The 17,407-nt window shown below is 48.5% G+C and overlaps 1 long non-coding RNA gene and 1 pseudogene across 1 annotated transcript in view; both read left to right on the plus strand.

Annotated features, from left to right (window-relative positions):
- The first annotated feature begins 850 nt into the window (after positions 1-850).
- Positions 851-8,842, plus strand: LOC144159822 (uncharacterized; annotated as a pseudogene).
- Positions 8,843-10,856: 2,014 nt separating this feature from the next.
- LOC144158470 (uncharacterized) overlaps positions 10,857-17,407 on the plus strand; it is a 52,886-nt gene continuing 46,335 nt past the window's right edge. Inside the window, exon 1 of the long non-coding RNA XR_013320074.1 lies at positions 10,857-11,140. This is a non-coding gene — a long non-coding RNA (uncharacterized LOC144158470). The remainder of the gene's footprint in view (positions 11,141-17,407) is intronic.

The following is a 17,407-nucleotide window of genomic DNA, read 5'->3' on the forward strand; positions in this document are numbered from 1 at the left end:
TCAAGAGAGCTCCCAGACCTGACAGAGTATCATATTAGTGTGCGAAGAATCTCTACAATTCTTTTCTCGTGGTACTCGAAGAGGCGTCCAGTCAAAAATGGCTCATGTGGACAATTCCCCCGGCCTGACTTCAAGGGCAGGGTTATTACTATTCCAAAACTTGGTAAACCGGGTCCCGGTATCAGCAACCTCAAACCAATAACCCTTACGACAACCGTTTCAAAACTGATGGAGTGAAGCAATTGCTTGCTGCACGCCTTTACTGCTGTATCCACGTGCACCTTTTTACCACCCCCGCCAAATTGCATTCCATCCCTACCTTGGTTCGGAGGATGGTCTGGGTCACTTATTTTAGATGATCCTCATTGGCGGCTGATCCCACCGTGTTCCTTGTGTGCTGGGCATGGACGTCCACGAAGCATACGCCACGCCGCCATTATTAATGTACTCCATCGCTTTCACCTGCCCTCACGCATATCTGATTTCATTTCCTCTTACCTACGGAGCCGCACCTTCTCCATCCGCCTCAATGGATCTCTCATTGGTTCCTTCGATCCGTGCCGTGGTGCGCCCCATGGATCTGTCTGGCCCACCTTGCTTTTTAACGCACCCATTATACCTCTTGCCTGGTGATTTGGTGCTATTGCACACATCTATAGTACCTCCTCTACATCAAACTGCGGTCTGTCCACCAGGATATTTACGTCCAAATTGTCAGCCTGAGGCAGAATTTTCATAATTTCACCGTTTGTTTTTTCCTTTTTTTCCTATTCAGTGTTGTTTCCTACTAAATGGCGTTGTGTGTTCGGTCGTGACCAAAAGTTTGGTCGTGGCTCCTGATCGTTGAACGATGGCCAAGTTGAAGCCAACGCGTGCCAGCGTCCTTTGTGACCAGCTTTTGTATTTAGATTTGAGTTGGACGGACTTGGAGTACCTTTTTCTCGGCTGCCGGGACCCTAAGCCACGCCAATACAAATGGAGCGGAGGGCTGCTGGACGTCAACAGTTTCGATGAAGAGGAGTTCCGGAGGATGTTCCGCTTCGAGAAGCAGCACCGCGATTTGCTAAAGGGGGAACTAAGAGTGCCGGATATAATCCGAAGCAGCGAAGGTGTAAAAGTTTCGGGCCAGGAGGCACTCCTGATGGGTCTGCGGCGACTGGCATACCCCAACAGGTTTTGGGACTTAGAGCCGATGTTCGGTCGTCATTCGTCGTCCATGTCGAGTGTGGTAAGCATACTGTTCAACCACGTCGAGACCACGTTTGGCCACCTGTTGGAAGACCTCAACTCCCATCAGTGGCTACCGTGGACGACCTCCAGAAGTTGGCCCGAAGTACATGCTTGCTTACGTTACTATTCAGCGTGAGTTTGCCGCTCGGCAAGTTATGAAATACCCTGGGTTCCGTCCGGCATGACACTTCTGTTAAATAAGGGAGCCGAGGATCTGTTTTATTTCACATTCCTGCCAATTACATTCCAGTCCACTGCATTGTATTGGTAGTAGTGTGCACGTGCTGTATCTGAGGAACCTTATAAACGATCTTTGGGGAATGTGACTCGGAAAATGTCTGCAGAGGGTATAACAAGTGTAAATTTCTTTGAAGTTGCTTTCGCTCTTGCAGAAAGTTATGGTTCACCGCTTTCCAAAGCATACTCAGCCACTTGACAGTCCCATCATAAAAAAGTGGTGCTTGTTACAACTAATCTGTAACACACATACTTGTCCTGGGGTTTTATAGCTCCTGTAGTCTATGCTATGACACTTCAAAAAGGTGGCTCTTAGCAAGCAGCAATGCAGTGAGGTCTACCTTTTGAAAGTGTTCTTCAATTTCAGGACAATAAACACTACATTAAGACAAGTCAAACAGGCAGCATGTATAAACGGAGCAATTGCTCATTTTTAGTGCTAAAGGACTCCTATGAGATCCTCCTGTGTTACTTAGCCGACCTGGCATTAATTTTTTTTTCTTTTTGTGCGTGCTGGTATGGTTACAAGCTTTCTTCGCATTGCGTGTTTAATCAACACTTTTTTCACTGCAGGCTGTGCACAACATAGAAGCTGCGCTGACGAACTGCTGGGGCTTTGTGGATGGCACTGCAAGGCCCATCTGCCGGCCATCCGTGGAGAAGAGGATGTACTTCTCGGGCACAAGAGGGTCCATGTGGTCAAGTACCAGGCCATCATGTGTGCCAAAGGCATAGTGTGCGAATTGGATGGGCCTTACCCAGGGCCCAGGCATGATGCTGGTGAGTAAAGCTATTGTCGTCGGGTATATACCACAGTAGCTGCAAAGGCAACGGACACTTGTAGTGTTTGGCAAAGGGCACTTGTGGTATCGGGGCATGAGCGTAAAGTTTAACCCTTGTAGATATTAATGCGATTTTCGGCTAATAAGAAATATGAACACATTTCCATGTTTTCGACAAGCTTGTTATACAGCCATTTTTGCGAATCGGAAGCAGAGACCTCTAACTCTAGCCAGCAACCAAGCAAAGCACCGAATTCAGTGTCTTGAGGACAGCACGCACCGAAGGTGACATGTGTAAAGTGACCGTATTGACCCAGAATGAAAGTAACAAAGAGCACACTACAAAGACAAATCTCTCATTCGTCGCCATTTTTTATTTTCAATGAAAAAGACTCGAGTGGCGTCTTGCGGGCATGCTGGCTTCCTGTGACTGGGAACCAGCTTGCTATGGCTTGTTACAGGCTTTCCATACCTTCGGCCAACAGCTTGACAAGCCGCCTTCTCGAAGCAGGGGGCCGGAGAGCACCCTACGTTGCTATTTTCCACGAGCATCTTCTACAACTTTGAATTTGAAGCATTTGGCGCTGTTGTGTCAATGGCAAGGTATAAGAATACTAATTAGCTGATGCTTCGACACGCACGGTTAAAAAATTCAGTGCCCTTCTACTATATGAAGGATAGCCAGCGGAGCAGTGGGACGTAATGTTAGTCGTCCTAGCGGATCATTGTCATATAATTTATTTCGCGATAGTTCCGGTAAAGCCACAGTTACAGCCATTTCCAGTAACCCAACTCCCTCCTTGGATGGCCTTATATTGCCAGCAGACAGCATTTCTTTTTCGTTTTACAACTTCACTAATAACTCAATACACCAAATTTGGAGCCGTTTTATTTAATCATGCTCCCCTGAGGCGGGCCACAAAGCAGCACGAGAACATACTAGCCGTGCTGGGGTTGTTGCTGCTCCCCACCACGGTTCTCGGTCGGCCCGCAATCGACTTCTCCCGTGTGAAGAAGTCACACAGCATCACCGTTTTTCCCGCCGCCGCTATCCACCTTGACCACACATCCCTCCCCAACACTTGGGAGTGCCTATGGCGACCCCTCCAGACCAATTCCTGCGCCAGTCGTACCCTCCTACACAAGGTCCATTCCTCTGAGTTCCCTTCCCCTAACTCTCTCTGTGACTGCCTTGACACCTTCTCTCGCACCATGTGGCCTGTCCTCTCAAGTCTCAAGCCGCCACCCCCCCTCCACCTAGCCATCTGCAGCAGTGAGCAGTGGGAGGACTTGGGCCACTCGGAACCGGGGGGGCAGCTACTTGTGGGTGACCGAGCCACCGCCCTCACAACCGCGGCCAAAACGCGTTCCTAAGCCGACTTGCTCAGAAAATAAAGGGATTTCTCTCTCTCACCTTCAGAAATAGGTAACCATGCTTCACGGAGCAACACTCAGTGTGGAAAAGCCACCCTACAAAAACCAAGATTACAACGATCTTTTGAAAGTCGGCTTCACCTGTAAGCGCAAATGCACTGTTCGCAGACATTACTTTAGGGAAAACATAAGCCGTCCTCTGATGAAAAATATGAAGGCCGTTGGACCACTTTTTTTTTGTTTTTTCCTCAGTGGGATGTTTTGTGTGTGTGTGTGGGCGTGTGTAGTGGAAAAACTTGCCTCGGAAGGAGTGTGATGCGATATTACACCCGACTGTCGTAAAGCCCAGCCGTACACAACTCCGCTGTTAAACACTCCTTGCCTGACTCTGTTGCAGAGCGATAGTTGTTTCAATTAGGACAGTATTTCTGAGGGTGCGTGAACAGAAATGGACAACGTCCCAAGTCTTAATGGTTCTGGATAACTTTGCTCGATATTTAGGTACGGCCACATGATAAAGCTAAATACTGAGTTCTCATAACAAATCTTAGGGGCTTTATTTTCCTAATTTGTTATGTGTAGTTTTAGGGGTTCGGAATATATTTATTTTGTTTTTGACATTTTTTATCATTATTATTGCACACCACCACAAGTTTGTGACGTCCCGATGAAGTTTATGAACACTCAAAACATCACCTACAAGCCGAGGCCAGCTTTGTAGGTGCCCTTGCTTGTCAGCGTCCGCCTTCCTTGCGTATCGCAATCTTTGCCGCCTGTATGAGTTTCATCTCTACGACATCGTCTTCTGTGGGTGGTGCTTCAGTGGCTTAGCATGTGGTCTTATAAATGCTTTACGACCCAATCATTCAATATAACGGGACTTGCGCGCGCCACTTTGAAGCCAGTTTTGGGTGATAGATTCCCATGCCTTGGCTGCAAATGCGGAGGAGGGTGTAGTGCAACTCCTTTATGCACGTGTGGTGCTATTGAGCTCCTTTCACCTCTCAGAATCTGTTGGAAGCACACAATGCGCAAGTGTTCTCTTCCCTCTTGGAGGCCCCTTTGATAAGTTCGACCCTTCGAATGGGTGTGGAAGTGAATGACTGCGTACTGCCGTTCCATGTCCCTGGAACGTGCTAGCTTCTTCCGCAGCCGACAGTCGAGGTGCTACTCTTCTGAGCTCATGCAATAGGAGCTTCATCATGCTGCCGATCGATTTCCAGTGATCAAACTGCAACCCACAAAATTTAGACTAACCAATTTATAGACCAATGGCAGTATTTTTCCCTCCAAATTGCAACGGGATTTCATCTGTTTTACAGCGAAGCTAAATATTTCTCGGATTCCCATTTTAGGTGCGCGGAAAAATCGGCGCAGGGCAGAAATTTTCATGGAGGGAGATTGGTTACTTAAAGGGGCTGTCATTTTTGTTTTATCAAAACTATACAAAAACAAAATATATGACCATCGGCTGCTCCGATCATTCTTAGAGGGAGCATGTGTCCCAGGTTTTCAGCAGCAGTCGGTGTTCCGTGAATGTGTGGGGGACCGTAACGAGGAACTGCCTTGGCCCCCTCATTAGGCTTCCACGCCTTTTCAACCCACTCACATCCTTCCAAGTCATCGACAATGAGCTCATCCGTAATTCCCTGAACAGGCCCTTCAGACAGGGGTGCTACATCTCACAAGATCTAAGCCCCTTCGGCACTCTCAAAGCCGCTTAGCAGTTACTGGAAGAGCGCGATGTCCGGCTGTACGAGTGGCCTCTGAATGGGGCCGACTTGCACCCCATAGAGAGCATTTTTGGGGAAATGAGATAATATTTCTACCTAATCACAGCGACCACCGACTATTTGTGGCTGACTGTAAAGGCGGAATGGGAAGCCAGGGCACACTGAGGTACGCCTCATAGGTACGCCTCATTTCCTCGCAGGATTCATGACACCACTAGGAGTACCTCAAGGAGCCGTTTTGAGTCCTCTGTTATTTAACATTACCCTAATCGACCTAAAGCGTGTGCTTCCTCCTCGCGTAAAGGTCACAATTTACGCCGACGACATCTGTATTTGGAGTGCAGCAAGGTCCCGTCTAAATACACAAAAGAGGCTCCAGAAAGCTCTAAAAAACATCTCTGAATACCTTGCTCCGAAGGGCCTCCGCCTATCACCTGAGAAGAGCGTTGCCATGGCATTTACCCGCAAGCGGATGACTCAGTACCCATTAATCCTTGCGGGCCGTTGCCTGCCCTATGTGCGCACTCAAAGATACCTCGGGATAACCATGAATCGAAACCTCTCCTGGGCCCCTGAGGTTCGGAGGCTGCGTACTCGCATTTCCGCGGCGGCGCAAGTCATTGGATACCTTGTCGGAAGTCAATGGGGCAGTGACTGTCGATCCATGGCTTATGTTGATGGCTTGCTGCGTTATAGCCTGCCTGTTTTGCAGCGGCTGTCGACCACAAGCAAAAAGCAGCTTGATGGGGCAAGACATAATTGTATGCGCACCTGCCTTGGCCTTCCTAGGGGCTCTTCCTGCGCTCGTACCGTTGCGGAGGCTGGCTGCCTGCCCTTAGATGTTCTTCGGCTACAAGAGACATTCCGAATATACTTGCGGCATCGATCGCACACATCAACCAATCTTTTTACCAGTGTTGTACAATGCAACGAAAGCTCCAGCTTTGCACAGATGATAAACTCTATTAACATATCTGTGCCATCCCAAGCGCGACCAACCACGCCGTCGAATGTCCCCCCCTGGACTCTGTCACCAGTGTGCATAAAACTCAACATACCTGGTGTCACCTCAAAGCAAACACTCCCTCAATTCTGCCTCCTTCAACTCGTGCTCGCCCACATCAGTGGCTGTTATCCGCATACGGCCCACATTTTTACGGACGGTTCATCTACACCTCATAGTAGCGCATCGGGCGTCTACGTTTCGTCTACCGGCCAAGCGCTGTCCTATCGCCTTGAACGTGCAACGTCATCCACGTCGGCCGAGCTTCATGCAATTAAGCAAGCCCTCCACTACATTCTTCGTCAGCCATCAGCAGAATGGGCTATATTCACGGATTCTAAGACAGCGCTGCAAACCCTACGGCATGCCAGTTGCTTCAGCCTCCACGACCACGTATCCCGCGACATCATCTACCTGCACGATCTAGCCTACGTCGCTGGGCATCGTGTGACCTTGCAATGGATACCCGCACATTGTGGCGTTCTCGGCAACGAGAAAGCAGATGAGGCAGCTCGCAGAGGGCTACAACTGCGCAATGTAAGGAAAATTTTCTTTACAAAGCACGAGGCTGCAGCGCTAGCGAAGCAGCTTGCCTTAGAGGAACGAAACCGTCTCTGGTCTTTTCCCGAAACTCACCACCCTTTTCTGTATGACATAGACTCTGACCTGAGAATGAGGCTCCCAGAGCGAATCCCACGTCGACTTGAGACGCTCTACCATCGGCTGCGCCTCAACGCAGCACTTAGGAACTCCTACCGACATCGCCTCGGTCAAACCACAAACCCTTACTGTGATAACTGTGGTTTGCCAGAAACTACTGAACACGTTTTATTAGAGTGTCCGGCGTACAAACAGGAAAGGAACGACCTCGCCAAGAAGATCGAGTGCCTCAACAATGGACTTTTATCATTGAAAGCTCTTCTTGGACCATGGTCATCTCCATCATCCCAGCGAAAAGTGTTAGATGCACTGCTTGATTATTTACACGACATCGGCGTCGCAGAGACACTGTAGAACTCCACATCGTCATCCTGTGAGAACACCTGGACTTTTACGTGACCCACGGAACACTCCATGTAGCCTTCTTTTTTACCTCTTCTTTTTTCCCCTCTCTTTCGCCCTACTTTCTTTAGGGCCTTTACCTCCTCCACCCCATCCCCGCAGAGTAGCATGTAGGCGAATACATGCCTGCAGACCTCTCTGCTTTCTTCTAATAAAGAGCTTTCTCTCTCTCTCTCTCTCTCTAGGATGGAAGGTGCCTTCACTTGCTATTGAACGTGTGAATTTAACATACCTTTTTTTTGTAACATGTAACTTACTTTCACGAAAATTATTAATGTACAACATTTTCGTGTGATTTTTGTTTCAAAACATGCAAAATATTTTCATGTGTTGAAAGTTCAAATTAATCGTACAGTCAAGATTCTACAATTTACTATAGTTGGGTGTGGTATCGCCTCACACTCCTTCCAGAGCAGGTTTTTCAGCCACGACAAAAACCAGTCCCCAGTATGGACACATAAATAAACCTTATAAAAATAAAAATTGTACTAGGACATCCATATTTTAGGAAAGCTTTTATTGCCTCTGCAAAAATGCCTTCTATCAGTGCATCCGTCGTAAAGGTGAAGCCAACTAGCAAAAAATCGGGGTAAGCTTGGTGTTTGTAAGCTGGATTTCCCACATTGCCTGTTCCGCCGTGAAGCATGGTTATTTACGGAAATAGTATGATTACAGAATTTTGAGTTTTAGCTTAGCGGCACCGTGTTTGCAAGGTGCGCCCCTCTATAGCGCAGCGAGACCTTTGGAACACTGTTAGGCCCAGTATGGCACGCCAGCAGAGGGGCAATTAAACATTTCAGATAGGGCGGCAGGTGCAGTGCGAACACACTCTTAGACCGGCGCTCCTTGGTTCCCGTCGGCACCCATACGCGGTGCAGGGATGCAGTTCCGCCACCGCTTGCGTGCTCCGTTTACTTCTGCCCAAACCTGTACATGCATGGTTGTCTGAGCAGCCTTGCTTGTGCGACTGGACAAAGTTGTTTGCCAGAAGGGAGTTGAGGGCACTAACACGCTATCTTATTGTCTGCATTTTTCGCAGGTATGCTGAGGGAAAGTGGGCTGTACCAAAAGCTGCAACGGCTGGTGCAAGGCACAACATACACAATATTTGGCTACCCTGCGTACCCGTTGCGGCCACTGCTGCTGCGGCCATACGCAGGCTCAACCCTGAGCCCGCAGCAGTAGAACTTTAACAGCAGCATGAGCACCGTGCGCCAGGCAGTTGAATGGGGTTTTGTGAAGACAGTGAATCGGTTTGCCTTCCTTGACTTCAAAAAAAATCAAAACTTCCGCTACAGAATGTGCCACAAATTTACAAGGTGGCTACAACTTTCACAAATTGCCCCACGTGTATCTATGGCAGGCAAGTAGGCATGTTTTTTGGCCTGCGGCCACCATCATTGCACGAATATTTACACTAACCTACTGTGCTGCATGTTTAGACACCCAGAGTAGTATGAAAAGCCATGAATTGATTTGATTCATTATGAGGTTTTTTACACTGATGCTACACAGGCATACAGTCGACAGCTCCTGATTAACTTTGACAACCTTCAGGGGATGTTGAACGTGCGCCAAAATTTTGAACACATGAGCGTTTTCGCTTTTTGTCCTTGGAAACAGCACAACACCTTAGCCGCTGCGCCACCACGGCAGGTGGCTCAATGAAAAGCCTTTTCGTTCATTTTGCTACGGTATGTGTGTCATATATCCTGCGGTGGCGCCGGGCACATTCCCGGTAAAATAGGTACAAGTGAGTCTTCGACCTGGTGCTCGGCCCTTGTATTGGACTACAACGCCTGGGGAAGTTGAGCCGGCTTGTGCGGAAAGTTGCCCCTATGGAATAGGGCATCACTTTTGCTTTTTTCATTCTGCACATCACATCACCCATTTAATGTCAGCAGTATTCAGCGTCTCTTTGGCTGTCATATGCTTTAACAAATTTGTCCTGTGTATGGCCATTGATGTTGCCCTTGATGTTGCCAGGCAATAGAGCAAAGCCCACTTCACCCTCGCCGAGCGTGTGCAAGCGAGATGTGTGAAGCGCCAAGCGCTCAATGTTATCAACTTTGTCGCTTGAAACGACGGAAAAGACATCTGGGGATTGGACGCGCAAGCCCGCATCAATATCTCGACACCAGAAATGTAACGGAAAATGGCGGGGCGATGCATTATGCCACGCGCTCGCGTGCCCCGGCTTATTTTGCTGCCGAAGATACATTACGACCAAAATTAATACGCAATTGTTCTGGAAAAATATTTCGGTAATATGAAAAGAGCACTTTAACTGTTGTCGCAAAATGTCACCGTCAGAAACTTGTGTACTTGATTGTTCTATCCACCTGGGAACATGTGTGTTTGACGCATGCTTTTGAGCATCCCGGATATTCGCCAACAACGTTTCCTACTTTTTAATGCATATCATCACACATATCATTCAGAAATCAGATTTGCGTTTGACAGCGCTGTATTGCTTTAGCAGATGTTTAGCCCATGCTTCAATCCAGAAAAGCTGTTGCTGGCAAGAGGGAAGGTTGATTTTTAACTATTGTAAGGTCCTTATCTTGATAGATCACTTGCTTCTGTAAAAATGGTAATTGCATTAACTTTCATCTAGGATAACGCTCATATTACATAAAAGGGCACCGATAGTGCCGAACGTCTTTGCAATGTGATGAAGATGGAGAACAGAACATAGGATCCCTAAGGCGTTGCGCTGCTGAGCACGAGGTCGCGGGTTCGATTCCCGGCCGCGGCGGCCGCTTTTCTGATGGAGGCGAAAAGCAAAAACGCCCGTGTGTACGAGATTTCGGCGCACGATAAAGATCCCCAGGTGGTCAAAATTAATCCGGAGCCCTCCACTACGCCGCGCCTCATCGCCTGCGTTGCGTCGGCGCGTTAAACCCCACAATCATTCATTCAGAACATAGGATCCGCATGTGCTGTTCAAATTTATGTACAGAATTCAACAAACAAATTAGTGAATGAAGAAATCAGGGCGAAGTCTGAATGTGGAGTTTGACATAATTTAAACCTTCAAGCATATAATACACTGGCATTTTTTGTTTTACTTAAACGACAAAAAATTGACCTGTAACATCTTGCCGTACCTTTGAAACCCCTTAGGGAAGTTCAAAGGTTTTAACAAGCGCTGGTTTGCAGTTTTCATTTGGTCTTCTGACTGGAATGCAGCGCTATTTTTAAACTTTTAGTGTCACGATGAATCAGATATATTTGATTCCAGGGGCGATACAATCCATATTGTTATATCTTCAACTCGTTTTGGGTATGACATCTGTGTCCAGGTCTTTTGGTACCTTTATATTTTGTTTTATAATTTTTAGTAATTTTTTTTTTCATTCCGTAAGTTGAATAGGCTGCGCTGTGTTTTTTTTTCGTGTCACTATCACCATTTCATTCTGAACACAAGAACTCAGCGCTTAGGAAGTCAGGAAACACAGGCGTTGTTTTGCTGGCTTGAAATTTTAAAACAATACAACTGAAGAGATGCAGCAGCGAAGCCCCAGAAAATGTGCATACGTATACATGACTGGAGATATTTGCGGATGTTTAAATTCCCTCGAAGTTGTTCCCAATTTTGATTGTGAGTAATCAAAGACATGCGCTACCTTCTAGCTGCCTCCTTGCTTGGATTTGGACTCATGGATGTCACCGTTCAAGAAAAGTGGGAAGGTCTGGAACTGAAGGATCTTCGCGAAGTAAGACTTTTCCTTTTAAAAGAGGGTTGTGAAATCGCACTCAAAGTATTCACATTTTTATTACACATGCGCCAGAGGCTAAATTACGCGGCAGAAAATCTTAACGTATTCATTTATGTCCAGTGTAGCTCTCGGCCCGAAGATATTTAGAAAATAGAGATAGCTTTTGCAATAAAAACGTTCCCAATTGCAGAGAAAAGATCGAATTTTCAGGAGATACTTGGCATTTCAGTATATTTGTCATTTCTTATTACATAGGCATGTTTGGTATTCCTTGGTATTTTGGTATTGCAAGAAATCTTTTTTTTCCTTTTCGATGGGTATTCAGCATGTACACGGGTCGCTTAGCTAGGATTTCAAACTCCTAAGACTATACTGAAAACGTTAACTCAATGGCTGCAGGATTGTGTATGGTGGTTGCAAATGTTTGCGATGACTCTTACCTAGAGCGGTAGAAATGCCAACCATAGCTTTTAGCACTGCGAGTACAAAAGCACGGGCAAATTCTGCCCCGCTACAAATTCTCACTTTGCAGTCTACTTCCCGCGCAGACTGACAAGTTGTAGCGTTGGCGTTCATGTTGATGCTGTGCTGCGGCCTTGGAAAGTTTTCCGTAACTGACACTTTTCGCGTCTTAAAGGAGCCATGAAGACAAAATACAAGTTGGGTTTATTAGAAATACTGTTTAGTCCCGATAACAATGATACCAATATCATCGCAATCTTCGAACAAATAACGGAGAAATTAAAGAAAACGTGTGAAGCAGTCGCGACCCCCTAGCCAATTTCCCGCAACTTTTCTATGACGTCACGGAACCTTGTTTGTGCGATTGGCGGCCGCCTAACTGACCTGTCGCGACGACACGTGACTGGACGTCTGTAATGGGGGGTCTAGTTCCATTTGACCGCATCACTTGAAGGATAACGTGCAGTTAACGCACTGAAAATTGTGTTTTATTATCTGCCCGTATGACGTCATTCTTGCTCATAACACGTCACTGTGGCGCAAAATTTGAAAGTTTTTAAATACTTCTTGCCTTTTTTTCGTTAAAAACGCATCTTTTGTGACTGTAATGGAGCTGAGTGAGATACTGAATCCTAGTTCTTTCCAATTAAACGAAGTTGTATTTTCTCTTCATGGCTCCTTTAAAGGGACACGGAAGTGAATTTGTCAAGCTCCTGTTTTTGCTTGCACTACGTAATATGGCTCAAATGAACACACTTTTCATCGCTTATCCTGGCGATACGGCGGTATTTATTTTATAAAGCCTGAAAGAAGACAAACTACCATGCCCGGTTTGCGGCGGCTGCACCAACTAACCGCAGTGACGTCAGGAGAAGGTGCTGCGTGATTGGACGATGACCAAGATTAGCTATTCAAACACGTTTCCGTTCTGTAAAACAATGTGCTTGACATCCAACGTTATCGTTGGGTGGGCATTCTCGGTATCTCAGTAATCACCATACCGCGCTTCTGTGATGTTGTCGGCTGTAAAATGCCTCAGATAAGCCTACCAGGACGGTTTGGAATCGTAGCAATCACTAGCCGAGGCCTACACAGTGGATGAACGCCATCCGCGTCACTTCAGATGTTCAAATACCATGTGCTTTTCCCCCATCTTTAGAGCTTGCCTCACTCATGCCTGTATCGGAAAAAGCTTGTTTGCACCAGCCCAAGGGTCCGCTGATAAGGGACTACATCCACTGTCCGCAAGCAGTTAGTGCTTATGGCAACAGCACGCGAACGAGAACTCGCTAGAGCGTCAGTATCAGTCTGCGCGTTCTGTGAATTCGCTTGTAGAGCAATGAACGTTATAGCCGAAAAATGACGAATTCAGTATAGAAAACATCGGCCGAAAACGATGAACTCAATTTACAAAAAAACGATGTACCCTCGGGGATTCGAACTTGCGACTTGCAAAATGACATACCTAGCGCTCCAGAGCTATCGCCCATGAGCTAGCTTTATTGTTGTAACAGAACTTTTATTTACACAATGTACACGCATACAAGATAAAATGGTACGCGCGAGGTGTTGACAACTGTGCGCTTACATACTCTCGCTACATAACCTTCGGCTTGGTTACAAAATATACAACACAAAAGACTGGGGTGCAAAAAAAGGCACAAACAGGAAACGAAGACGTAGCAAGTAACTGAAAGAGGGCGCCAGGAGTCCGCTAGAAGTAGGAGTTCCTGTATAAACATCCCCCTCGCGAGGGGCACGATCAAATGCAGAGCATTTCCGGGGGCGCACGACGTTAAGTAGTTTGCGTTACGTTAATGTAGTTGCACTTGTGGCAACTGCTGACGAGAGAGCGCTCGTCAGCAGTAATTTGAATGAGTCAACGATATAAGGCGCGTCCATAGCGTCCCGTTCTGTGTCGGCTTTGTGGCGCAGTGGGTAGAGTACCATGCACATTGCGTTCCGCCCGCAGGGTCGAGGGATCGAAACCTGGCGCCGGATAGTATTTTCTTTTATATAGTGCAGGGGGGAGGGGTGCGGACAAGGATGGTGCGGACTACGACGGGACAACACGGGTGACATCGTGAGTTACTGAAATGCTCTGCATGTAAAATCGAAAGACCGCAACGAAGAACGCTGGGAAAGCACTGCGTTCGCATGTCTGTCTATACTCTGGGTCGATCTCTGGGAGCGCAACCTCCTGCGACTGTACAACGCCCTCCTAATGAGCCACATTAACTACGTGGCGGGTGCCCTCGACTGGTCCCGCACGGAAGAGAGTAAAGTCGATACGCTCATGAGGAAGAGCATAAAGAGGGTGCCCGGTAGCCCCTTATCCGCAAGCACGGAAAAGGTGGAACAACTGGGCATCCACAATTCACTGGTCGAAGTCGCAGAAGCGCAAAGAACCGCGCAAGAACAGAGGCTGCTTTCCACCAAGGCCGGCAGGAAGATTCTTGGAGACATCGGCTACCTGAACGAAGATTTTGTGGCTCACGCTGCACAGATCCCCGGAACGGTGAGGGAAACTTTCCAGGTAGACCCATTACCAAGGAATGTACATCCCCAATATAACGAGGGGAGAAGGCGAGCCAGGGCCCGAACCATCTTACAGCTCGCAAATGCAGGATCGGCCAAAGCTCTGTTCGTGGATGTCGCCCAGTACGGCCGCTCGGGCAGGTTTGGCATGGCAGCGGTGGATGTCAAAGGAAACCTCGTCACCTCGGCGTCCTTCTACGCACCAAAGGCCACTACAGCCGAACAAATCGCCTTATCTATCGCCATGACGGAAACCCGGTTTAAGCAAATCTACACGGACTCCCGCTCGGCGGCAAGAGCCTTCCTCAAAGGACCTATTGCCAAAGAGGCAGCCAGGATTGTACAGGGAAGAAAACAAGAGACGTTCCATAACATCACATGGCTCGCGGCCGACATGGGCCACGGAGTCCACGACACCCTCCCCAACGCCAACGAGTTCGCTCACGATCGCGCGCGAGAAACCGTCAGCCGCGGCGATCGAACAGGCCGAGCTCCCGAGGCCCCCGAGAGTTCCGAGACGCATTGCTCACGTTCAACAAGGTAGTCACACACTACCAACTTACGCGAAGAACACTCCCGCTGGCCCACCCTGCTCTCACACACCCACAGTCAGCAGCCTTTAGAATGCTTCAGACCGGTTCCTTCCCAACCAGGAGCCGGTTTAGCTTATTTCACCCGGACATTGACCCTCACTGTCCTCTCTGCGACGCAGCTTACTGTAACTTAGACCATATGCTATGGCAGTGCCCGGCGTTACAAGAGGACGCCGAACTCATCACAGAGGAAGAATGGACCATGGCGCTCCACAGCGAAGATTACTACACACAACTCCGGGCTGTCCAGAAGGCCTGCGTTAGGGCGGAGGTCCTAAACCTCCCGCCACCCGCGCAGGTGCGGCCCGCGTCTACTCTGGACGGTCCTCTGGGCCGCTAGGTTTGACCTTCCGGACCTAATAAAGTTCAATGTCTGTCTGTCTGTCTGCAACTATACTCTGGGACGCCTGGTCGGTGAAGGCCGGCATTGTGAAAACGCAATGGTAGGGTAACCCGCGAGTCACAGCCGTTGCCAGAGGTGCATTTCTTTTTCTTTAAAGTGTTGTAGGGCTTGGCCTCCCGTTCGCAGTGAATCACGGAGCTCAGGGTCGGCATCCGGTGCCGCCATCGCACTCACAGTCTATTCATTCTTTGCCTACACCGCCGCCAGGCAGACTTGGGGCACCTAACGCACTCCACTGCGTCCACTGTAGCCCTCCACAGAGTGTGGAGCCCAATGGCAAGAACGCTGTCTCTAAGCGTCTGGTTCCGTGTGGATGTAGTCTACCGTCGGCGGTCTGACCACGACAAGTCCCATCGCTCAGTGAACGCATTCTGTAGCTCGTCCCATAAGACTGCCTCGATGTTACACTCAATGAGGACGTGTTCCGCAGTTTCCCGTTTCCCGTAGAGGAGGCAACCCGCGCCACCATGGAGGAAGAAACCCTTATCCTCCAAACGTGCCTTCGCGGGCAGCGCCCCCATGTGGAGGCGGAAGAAAAAGTCATTTGAACCGGTGGGCACACGGAGTCTTCTTACGCGCTTCAATACGTCTTCACGTGTTGGCGGTTGTCCGTAGAGAGGGGGCGGCAGGACCTTCTCCACGAGGTCCCAGTACAGTTTCCTGGGCTTTCTTTTAAGTAGATACTTCCAATAAAAGTGCTGCTCGAGCAGGGCTAGCTCAACTTCTTTGTAAAATCCGGTGGCGCGTGTGCCAAAAGCAAAGAGTTACTGTGGTGGCAAGCCACGGTGCCGAATTTCTGGCACCCAAGCTCTGCGTGGCTGCCCCGACGAGCGAGTCCCTTCAGTCCAGAAAGAACAGTAGTCGCTGGATGCTCAGTTTGAGCTCCACGTTCACGAGACCCACCCCACCTCTTTTCAGACTCCGCAAGAGGTTTGAGCGGCACCTGGGTTCGTACCTGGAACGCCAGAGGAAAACCGCTCTGGACCGGTGCAGCTTGTTCTGGGAGCCTGCATCAGTGGTTGTTATGCAGGCTTCATACAGCACCGCGAGGTATGCTACCACGTTGCATACATGGGCCCTCGTGAAAAGTGATTTGTCGGTTTCTCCATGGTTGCAGCTTTCGCTACGCCGCTGCCAGCTTGGATTTCCATAGATTTGTGACTGCGGCGCTTTGGTTAAGGTTGATACCTAGGTAACTGGATATCTCTTCTTCCCAGGTCACTCCCAAATTCCAATAGGTGGTTGGGTTTGGATTCCCATTCAGCCAGCCAGGCTCCCTTCGACTAGAGGAGGTTAAGCTCTGCTCCTGAAAATCGGCAGAACTGGTTCGCTTGCCTGATTACCTCGCCCACTTGTGATCTTTGTGTGCAGACGAAAGCTACATCGTCCGCGTAGGCGAGAACACGGAGCCCATCGCTTCCCATCGTGAGGCCATTTATGACCTTAGATGCAAAGGTCATGCGGCACAGTGCCTCAAGGTAAAATGCGAACAAGACAGGTCATGTGGGTGAATCTTGGCGCACAGACCTAAGGATGTCTACGGGTGTGCCTACCGCGCCATTCACTACAAAGGGGGTAGAAACGTACGCGTAGAAAATTCTGATTCACCCATTCATTGTGTCCTCAATGTAACAGTGTTGGAAGAGATCAAGTAGAAATCTGTGATTCACTAGATCGAATGTCTCCCTCAGGTCGATATGAACAACTGCCAAAGGTAAAAGTTCCAATTCTGCCGATTCGCAAGCGACTCTCATGCGATGTAGGTTCGAGTTAATGGACCATCCATTGAAACCACATGTCTGGTGCGAAACAACGACAACGCTCAGTGCAGCCTCCAGTCGTCCGGCTAGAATTAGGGCGAGGATCTTGTTATCTGTTGCGAGGATGTTGATCGGCTGATAATCAGCAACATCTGGTACGGAACCGGTGGGTACTTTTTGGGGATTAAGTTTAAGTGGCTCGCGCGCATGGAGGGCGGTAAGCGTTTCTGTCCCCTTATGTCTTCGAAGACCATGGCTGGGATTGGACTAAGTTCCTTTTTAAAGGCCGCATAGAATTAAGAAATGATTTCATCCAGCCCCGGAGATTTGTTTCGCGGTAGGTTCTTGATGATGCTCTATATTTTAGCTTCTGTTACGGGGGTGTTGATCACCTCTTTAGTTTCTTGTGATATTTCGAATTTCATTTAGAACTTCTGCTGGTATTGTATCTGGGACTGCTCGGAGAGAGAATAGATCGGTGTAATAGTCCGCGAAGGCTTTGGCTGCT

Source organism: Haemaphysalis longicornis, unplaced genomic scaffold (genome assembly GCF_048455015.1).
Source record: "Haemaphysalis longicornis isolate Haplotype H1 unplaced genomic scaffold, Haemaphysalis longicornis Haplotype H1 scaffold_10, whole genome shotgun sequence".
Lineage (NCBI taxonomy): Eukaryota > Metazoa > Arthropoda > Arachnida > Ixodida > Ixodidae > Haemaphysalis > Haemaphysalis longicornis.